Source organism: Alosa sapidissima, chromosome 18 (genome assembly GCF_018492685.1).
Source record: "Alosa sapidissima isolate fAloSap1 chromosome 18, fAloSap1.pri, whole genome shotgun sequence".
Taxonomy (NCBI): domain Eukaryota; kingdom Metazoa; phylum Chordata; class Actinopteri; order Clupeiformes; family Clupeidae; genus Alosa; species Alosa sapidissima.
This window is the reverse complement of record NC_055974.1, coordinates 30880291-30888457: the sequence shown is the minus strand read 5'-3', so window position 1 is coordinate 30888457 and position 8167 is coordinate 30880291.

The window sequence follows — 8167 nt, the reverse complement described above, 5'->3', positions numbered from 1 at the left end:
TCAAAGGTCACCAATTCTTTTTAGAGTCCTCCTGATGGGGTCCTGAATAGTTGTACCAAGTTTGGCTTTGATACATGCAAGAGTTGCCGAGATATGAGCTCACTTCCTGTTTGGCGGCTTCGCCACTAATTTCGATTGGCTGTTACAGCCGAATGCTTCTGTCAATTGTTCCAGAAAGCAATGCACTGATAAGTCATGGTCTGAAGATGGTCTCTGCCAATTTTGGTGCGGATCCGCTGAAATTTGTGACCTGCGAAAACTTGTACGTGTTTTTGATTAAATCCAATAGGGTGGCCGAATCAATTACGATGACATCACAAGTTGTCTTGGGTCAGCCTAAGAACCTCCAACAGTATTACCAGACACCACTAGTGCGTTTTAATTCTAAGCACAACTGCAGCTACAAGCCAAAAGGCATGTTTCTTAATTACAGCGCCCCCTAGAGGTCAAAGGTCACCAGATTTCTTGAGCGTCCCCAGGATTGGGTCCTGAGTCCATGTACCAAGTTTGGCTTTGATATATGCAAGGGTTGTTGAGATATGAGCTCACTTCCTGTTTGGCAGCTTCGCAGCAAACTTTGATTGGCTGTTATGGGAGAACGGGTTTAGTTCCGAAGACAAAAAGGAATAACTTTCGTGAGGCTTGGTCTGAAGATCATGTGTGTCAGGTTTGGTTTCGATCGGACAAAATTTGTGACCTGTGAAGACTTTTAAGTGTTTTTGATGAAATCCAAAATGGCAGAAAATCCATCATGGCGGAAAATGATGTCATAGGGTGCGTTGAACTCGGCTTGGTCCAAGGATTCTAGCAATACCTGATTTTTGACAATCGGATCAACGGGTCAAAAGTTACGTGCGTGAACGCACATCCAACTTTGGCCTGTTGGTGGCGCTAGAGCGCTCAAGGTGCCAGTATGAAACTTGGTGAAATTAATCATGAGACTGTCCCCAATCAGTGGAATCAGTGTTCCATGCCATACAACCCAAGATTGGCTGAGTTACAAGGTCAAGTTTCACATCAAAACATAACTGATTTTGTGGGGCTGAACCAGGGCTGAGTGTCGCCGCCCCCTCCCCCAGCCAGCCCACCGCCGCAACCGCCCCTGCCCATCCCACCCCGTCCCACCCTTGCACGCACACATTAGAATGAACTAGATGGAACTTGCGGTCATCAGTTTCACATCAAAAATAAAAGATTGACTGAGATATGATCACACTTGCTGTGATTTAAACACAGAGGTCAAAAATTGACGTCATAGGGTGTGTGGGGGTGTGAACTCGGCTTGGCCCAAGGATTCCAATGATACCTCATTTTGCCATTCGGGTCAACAGGTCAAAAGTTACGTCCGTGAACACAAGTCCAACTTTGGCCTGTTGGTGGCGCTAGAGCGCTTGAGGTGCTGGCATGAAACTTGGTGAAATGAATTATTGGACTGTCCCCAATTAGTGTGCAAAATTGTATAACTTTTTACCAGACGGTTCTATGGGCTGCCATTGACTTCCATTGCAAAATAATGCGCATCAGCAACTACTGGCCAAAATGCATTTTTGTCAATTACGGAGCCTCCTAGAGGTCAAATGTCACCAAATTTCTTGAGCGTCCTCCCGATGTGGTCTGAGGTACATGTACTAAGTTTGGTTTTGATACATGAAAGCGTTGCTGAGATATTAAATCACTTCCTGTTTGGCGGCTTCGCCGCAAATTTTGATTGGCTGGTACAGGCCAAAGCTTCTGTCAATTGTTCCAGAAAGCAATGCACTCATCAGGCATGGTCTGAAGATGGTCTCTGCCAATTTTGGTGAGCGACAGATGAAATGTGTGACCTGCCAAAACTTTTTTGTGTTTTTGATTTAATCCAATATGGCGGCCGAATCAATTACGATGATATCACAAGTTGGCTTGGGTCGGCCTAAGGACCTTCAACAGTAGTAGCAGACACCACTAGTGGGTTTCAATTCTAAGCACAACTGCTGCTACAGGCCAAAAGGCATGTTTCTTAATTACAGCGCCCCCTAGAGGTCAAAGGTCACCAAATTTGTTGAGCGTCCCCCTGATTGGGTCCTGAGTCCATGGACTAAGTTTGGTTATGATAGATCAATGGGTTGCTGAGATATGAGCTCACTTCCTGTTTGGCGGCTTCGCCGCAAATTTCGATTGGCTGTTACGCACGAACGGTTTTAGTTCCGGAGACAAAAAGCAGTGCATTAATGAGGCATGGTCTGTAGATGATATCTGTGAAGTTTGGTGTCGATCGGACAAAATTTGTGACCTCTGATACGTTTTAAGACATTTTGATGAAATCCAAAATGGCGGAAAATCCATCATGGCGGAAATTGACGTCATAGGGTGCGTTGAACTCGGCTTGGTCCAAGGATTCTAACAATACCTAATTTTTGACAATCGGATCAACAGGTCAAAAGTTACGTGCGTGAACGCACATCCAACTTTGGCCTGTTGGTGGCGCTAGAGCGCTCAAGGTGCCGGTATGAAACTTGGTGAAATTAATCATGAGAATGTCCCCAATCAGTGTGCCAAATTTCAGAATTTTTCACCAGACGGTTCTATGGGCTGCCATTGACTTCAATGACGGAAGCGTAATAATAATAATAATAATAATAAGAAAACATAGAAACACAATGGGGCTTCGCAGCTTCGCTGCTTGGCCCCCAATAAGAAAAGATAGAAACACAATGGGTGCCTTCGCAGCTTCGCTGCTTGGCCCCCAATAATAAGAAATCATAGAAACACAATGGGTGCCTTCGCAGCTTCGCTGCTTGGCCCCCAAATATAGCTGCAAGCAGCAATGAGGGGGCCAAGCAGTGAGATCAGCAGGCCAGATTTGCCATGTAAGTCAATGCCGTTGCATCAGACATATAGCCTTAAGCAGTCACAGCAAGTTCCATGCCATACAACCCAAGATTGGCTGAGTTACAAGGTCAAGTTTCACATCAAAACATAACTGATTTTGTGGGGCTGAACCAGGGCTGAGTGTCGCCGCCCCCTCCCCCAGCCAGCCCACCGCCACAACCGCCCCTGCCCATCCCGCCCCACCCTTGCACGCACGCATTAGAATTAACTGGATGGAACTCGCTGTCATCAGTTTCACATCAAAAATAAAAGATTGACTGAGATATGATCACACTTGCCGTGATTTAAACATAGAGGTCAACAATTGACGTCATAGGGTGTGTTGAACTCGGCTTGGCCCAAGGATTCCAATGATACCTCATTTTGCCATTCGGGTCAACAGGTCAAAAGTTACGTCCGTAAACACAAGTCCAACTTTGGCCTGTTGGTGGCGCTAGAGCGCTTGAGGTGCTGGCATGAAACTTGGTGAAATGAATTATTGGACTGTCCCCAATTAGTGTGCAAAATTGTATAACTTTTTACCAGACGGTTCTATGGGCTGCCATTGACTTCCATTGCAAAATAATGTGCATCAGCAACTACTGGCCAAAATGCATTTTTGTCAATTACGGTGCCCCCTAGAGGTCAAATGTCACCAAATTTCTTGAGCGTCCTCCCGATGGGGTCTGAGGTACATGTACTAAATTTGGTTTTGATACATGAAAGCGTTGCTGAGATATGAAATCACTTCCTGTTTGGCGGCTTCGCCACCAATTTCGATTGGCTGTTACGGGCGAACGCTTTTGTCAATCGTTCCAGAAAATTAAACACTGATAAGGCATGGTCTGAAGATGGTATCTGCCAATTTTGGTGAGGAACAGATGAAATTTGTGACCTGCCAAAACTTTTTTGTGTTTTTGATTTAATCCAATATGGCGGCCGAATCAATTACGATGACATCACAAGTTGGCTTGGGTCGGCCTAAGGACCTTCAACAGTAGTACCAGACACCACTAATGGGTTTTAATTCTAAGCACAACTGCTGCTACAGGCCAAAAGGCATGTTTCTTAATTACAGCGCCCCCTAGAGGTCAAAGGTCACCAGATTTCTTGAGCATCCCCCTGATTGGGTCCTGAGTCCATGGACTAAGTTTGGTTATGATAGATGAATGGGTTGCTGAGATATGAGCTCACTTCCTGTTTGGCGGCTTCGCCGCAAATTTCGATTGGCTGTTACGCGCGAACGGTTTTAGTTCTGAAGACGAAAAGGAATAACTTTTGTGCGGCTTGGTCTGAAGAGCATGTGTGTCAAGTTTGGTGACGATCGGACAAAATTTGTGACCTGTGAAGTTTTAGTTTCACTTTCACTAAAATCCAATATGGCGGAAAATCCATCATGGCGGAAAATGACGTCATAGGGTGCATTGAACTCGGCTTGGTCCAAGGATTCCATCGATACCTCATTTTTGACAATCGGCCATACAGGTCAAAAGTTACGTGCATGAACGCACGTCCAACTTTGGCCTATTGGTGGCGCTAGAGTGCTCTAGGTGCCATCATGAAACTTGGTGACATTAATCATGGGACTGTCCCTAATCAGTGTGCCAAATTTCAAAACTTTTCACCAGACGGTTCTATGGGCTGCCATAGACTTCCATGGCGGAATAATAATAATAATAGGGAAGAAAACATAGAAACACAATGAGGTCCTCGCAGCTTCGCTGCTTGGCCCCCAAATATAGCTGCAAGCAGCAATGAGGGGGCCAAGCAGAGAGTTCAGCAGTCCAAATTTGTCATGCAACTCAATGCGGTTACATAAGCAGTCACAGCAAGTTCCATGCCAAACAACCCAAGATTGGCTGAGTTACAAGGTAATTTCCTGTTTGGCGGCTTCGCCACCAATTTCGATTGGCTGTTACGGGCGAATGCTTTAGTCAATCGTTGTAGAAAATGAAACACTGATAAGGCATGGTCTGAAGATGGTCTGAGCCAATTTTGGTGAAAATCAGATGAAATTTGTGACCAGTGAAAACGTTTTAGTGTTTTTGATTAAATCCAATATGGCGGCCGAAACAATTATGTTGACATCACAAGTTGGCCTGGGTCAGCCTAAGAACATCCAAAAGTACTACCAGACACCACTAGTATGTTTTAATTCCAAACACATCAACAGCTACAGGCAAAAATGCCTTTTTGCTAATTACAGCGCCCCCTAGAGGTCAAAGGTCACCAGATTTGTTGAGTGCCCTACTGATGGGGTTATAAGTCCATGTACTAAGTTTGGTTATGACAGATGAAAGGGTTGCTGAGATATGAGCTCACTTCCTGTTTGGCGGCTTCGCCGCAAACTTCGATTGGCTGTTACGCGCGAACGGTTTTAGTTCCGAAGACAAAAAACAATGCATTAATTAGGCATGGTCTGAAGATCATGTGTGTCAAGTTTGGTGACGATCGGACAAAATTTGTGACCTGTGAAAAATTAGTTTCACTTTCACTAAAATCCAATATGGCGGAAAATCCATCATGGCGGAAAATGACGTCATAGGGTGCGTTGAACTCGGCTTGGTCCAAGGATTCCAACGATACCACAATTTTGACAATCGGGTCAACGGGTCAAAAGTTACGTGCGTGAACGCATGTCCAACTTTGGCCTGTTGGTGGCGCTAGAGGGTTCGACGGGGAGGCATGAAACTTGGTGAAATAAATTATTGGAGTGTCACCAATCAGTGTGCTAAATTTCACAACTTTTGACAAGACGGTTCTATGGGCTGCCATAGACTCCCATGGCGGAGGAAAGATGTTAAATAATAATAATAATAATAAGAATTCATAGAAACACTAAGGGTTGCCTCGCAGCTTCGCTGCTTGGCCCCCAATTACAGAAAAGGTAAATCTCTTGCAATGTCATTCATTTCTATGACTTTGGTAAGAACTACACAAACTAGGTCCACAAGCAACATGACATGAGCTAACAAGGACATCTCCAGATGTAAACGTTTGCCAATGGGTTGCATACTACTCAAATGTCAGTAAACCAAGTAGGCCTAAATTAACTTACTTTCATAGCCTAGGTGGGTTAGCAACACCAGGTTGAGCAATGAAAGTAAGCAGATCATTAACGTTATCGTTAGCCTTCTATTTATTGTCATCAAAACTGCAGAGGACGAACAAGTTATAGGGCGGTCTCTGGTGTCTGCAGAAGTAAGTGTGGCATCTGGCTCAATATTCTGCACGAGGGTAGGTGAAATTTCAAAGGGGAAACTACAAAGATTGGTCAAATTTGCGGAAAAGTTGTTGCAGCTTCAGTGTTTGTACAATATTGAAGGCATGAACGAGGAGCATGCCCAGACGTGCTTCTATTCTTGAACTGAATAAGTTTGCTGTCTGCTATGTTCCTGCTATCCTCCCTGAAGGAGGTAATGTCCATGTCTGTGTAGACACCTGAAGGAGGTGACGTCCATGTCTGTGTAGACACCTGAAGGAGGTGACGTCCATGTCCGTATGGACACCTGAGGTAATGTCCATGACTGAGCCTAGACTCACGCTCCTGTGTGAGGGACGTGATTCTCCTGAGCCATGCGTCATATTCCCCGACACCGTCACCATTATCCTCTACTTTCCCTTCACCTCTGACCTCACTTCCTGTCTCTCACTGCCCTTCCCCCCATCACTCCCCACCCTTCCTCCCTTTCTCTCTCACTCTCCTCTTTCCTCTCATTCTCTGTCTGTCCCTCCATCTGGTGCTTGTGTGTGTGTGTGCGTGTGTGTGTGAGAGTGTGAGAGAGAGAGAGAGATAAAGAGCTGCTTATTTCCCCCAAGAACAATACAGATGAAGCCCAGTACTGAGAACAGCTCCAGAGGGACAGAGAGAGAGAAAGAGAGAGAGAGAGAGAGAGAGGGAGGGAGAGAGAGAGGGAGGGAGAGAAAGAGAGAGAGACACGGTTTGAGAGAGAGGGAGGGACAGAGAGAGAGAGAGGGAGGGAAAGAGAGAGAAAGAGACACAGTTTGAGAGAGAGGGAGGGACAGAGCGAGAGAGAGACACATAGACTCTGAAAGAGAAACAGAAGGAGGATGGGTGGAGAGACAGACAAAGAACAGAGAGCGAGAAAGGAAGGAGTGTTCTTTTTATTAGGCTGAAGCTACAGCTGAGTGCGAGATGGGAGGCCTCTCTCTCTCTCCTCCTCCTCTCTCTCTCTCTCTCTCTCTCTCTCTCTCTCTCTCTCTCTCTCTCTCTCTCCTCCCTCTCTCTCTCTCTCTCCCTCCCCCCATCCTCTGGCATCTCTTCAGCTGCCTGACTGAAAGAGAAGCTGTTCGCCAGCAATACAGCAGCCTGTTTGAATGCTGCTCACACTCTCTTTCACACACACACACACACACTTTCTCTTTCACACACACACTAGGGGTCGACCAATTATCGGCCTGGCCGATTATTAGGGCCGATATTTAGCATTTTTATAATAATTGGTATCGGTCATTTCTTCCACCGATAAGCCGATATTGAATGAAGAATGAAACGCGCTACTTTGTCTGTAAAGCGTCTCTCACTCCCTGAATTTGCTACTCACACGATGGCAAAGCATCCTCTTTGTGACAGGTCCCTTAACAAGCACACAGCCCATTGTGCAGGCCTACTCTATGAAAATAATTGCTATCACTCAGCTCTTGGATTAAAATGATACACAGGATTTACACTTGCAAAGTGATGCAAGTTGATAGACAGACAGACACACACACACACACACACACACACACACCACATCTTGCGCTCTCTGACTCCTTTTCATGTCCCTTACTCCCACCACTAACTACTAACACTTTTCGCTCTCCCTCTCTCTCTCACTCCATCTCTTTCTTTTCTCTCTTCAAATGTCCTTTCACCCACTCTCTTCTCCCCCCCCTCTCCCTGTCTCTCTCTCTTCTCCCCCCCTCTCTCCCTCTCTCTTCTTCCCCCCTCTCTCCCCTCCCCCCCTCCCCCCTCTCTCTCTCTCTTCTCCCCCCCCTCTCTCTCTTCTCCCCCCTCTCTCCCTCTCTCTCTCTCTTCTCCCCCCTCTCTCCCTCTCTCTTACTCCATCTCTCTCCCTCTCTTTCTTTTCTCTCTTCAAATGTCCTTTCACCCACTCTCTTCTCTCTCTTTCTCTCCCTCCCTCTCTCTCCACCTCTCTTTTTTTCTCTCATCAAATGTCCTTTCACCTACTCTCTCTTTTTTCTCTCTCTCTTTCTCTCCCTCTCTCTCTCCCTTTCACTCCCTCTCTCTCTTTCTCTCCCTCTCTCTCTCTTTCTCTCTCTCTCCCCCTCTCTTTTTTCTCTCATCAATGTCCTT